Below are 1526 nucleotides of genomic sequence, written 5' to 3' on the forward strand. Positions count from 1 at the left end.
TTCCTTTTCGGCGAGCAACGTCAAAAATTGTATTTCCAGACGAGCTCTGTGGCAACTTTCGCATGTCTTTTCCCAACCGTGCTAAAAATCCATCTAGCGGATCAGTAACCTGCGCTGTTGGTTCTTTTAATGCTTCTATTAAGGCTTCTTGCAAAGTATCGTTCTTTTGCTCTAAAATATAAAATATACTTTCATATATCAACCGAATTACATTATTACATTAATTGTATCTTTATAAAACGCATATATCATACATGTATTATGCATAAATTATACCAGGTATGTAAATATGAAACCGGAATTTTTGTATAAAAAATACACGTTTATTGTATGAAAATGATAAAAAATATTTATTCGAAGTATTGCCCATCGCTAGCTATACATTTTTCCCACCTGTCTGACAATTTGTGGATGCCACGCCAAAAAAACTGTTGCTCTTTTGAGGCAAATCAGTTATTGAGCCATTTTCGTACATTTTCGTAAGAAGTGAAGCGCTGCTTAGCAAGTGCGTGTCCCATCGATGCAAATAAATAGTAATCGGACGGAGCCAAGTCTGGTGCCCTTATAGAAATATCATACTAAGAATCATTGATAATTACTTATTATCCAGTATTTTTAATACTGAAAATAAATAATTATCAATGATTCTTAGTATGATATTTCTATAAGGGTGAGTAAGCCGCATGCGAAAGTATTTCCCAACTAAACGCCTCAATCGTTTCCTTGACCAGTTTTGCTGTGTGTGATGGTACATTATCATGAAGCAAAATCACTTTGTGTTGCCTTTTTTATATTCTGGTCGTTTTTCACGCAAAGCTTAATTCAAATCGATCATTTGTTGTCGGTAGCGTTCAGTATTAACAGTTTAGCCAGGTTTTAGCAGCTCATAATAGATCACACCCTTCTGATCCCATCAAACACAGAGCATTGTCTTCCGTCCATAGCAATTTGGCCTTGCAGTCGATGTCGATGGTTCGCCTGGAGTTATCCATGATCTTTTACGCTTAGGATTCTTAAAATATATCCACTTTTCATCGCCAGTCACAATTCGATGGAGAAATGACTTTCTTTTGTACTTGGCGAGCAGCATTTCGCAAGTGGTTTTTCGGTTTTCCTGTTGCCTTTCATTCAGTTCATGTGGAACCCATTTTCCCATCTTCTGGATCTTTTCCATGGCTTTCAAACGTATGGAGACGGCTTCTTGTGTCACATTTAATTGATCCGCGAGTTGTTGCGTTTGAGTGTCATCCTCATCCAACAATGTTTGCAATTCGCTGTCTTCAAACTTTTTCGGTGGTCTCCTATGTTCTTCGTTTCTTACGTCAAAATCGCCACTTTTGAATTTTTTAAACCACTCAAAGCACTGTGATTTACCAAGAGCATGCTCACAGTAAGCTTCGACAAGCATTCGATGCGATTCTGCAGCAGTTTTCTTCAACCCTTATAGAAATATCATACTAAGAATCATTGATAATTACTTATTTTTATACTATATTATACTATATTATACTATATTATACTATATT

At 36.2% G+C, this 1526-nt stretch overlaps 1 protein-coding gene across 2 annotated transcripts in view; it reads right to left on the reverse strand.

The window, feature by feature from the left end:
- The window catches only part of LOC116846151, a 24508-nt gene that overhangs the window by 13745 nt on the left and 9237 nt on the right, over nt 1-1526 (reverse strand). The window contains exon 2 of one of the 2 annotated variants that reach the window (XR_004378409.1): nt 9-171. The exons of the other annotated variant lie outside the window; for it this stretch is intronic. The gene's annotated coding sequence lies outside the window, so the exon portion shown is untranslated. Of the gene's footprint in view, nt 1-8; nt 172-1526 lie in introns of those variants that run through there. 2 annotated transcript variants of the gene reach the window in all.

The sequence above is a fragment of the Odontomachus brunneus genome, unplaced genomic scaffold, assembly GCF_010583005.1.
Source record: "Odontomachus brunneus isolate Ranch 3 - 2012 unplaced genomic scaffold, Obru_v1 Obru_scaffold_061, whole genome shotgun sequence".
Lineage (NCBI taxonomy): Eukaryota > Metazoa > Arthropoda > Insecta > Hymenoptera > Formicidae > Odontomachus > Odontomachus brunneus.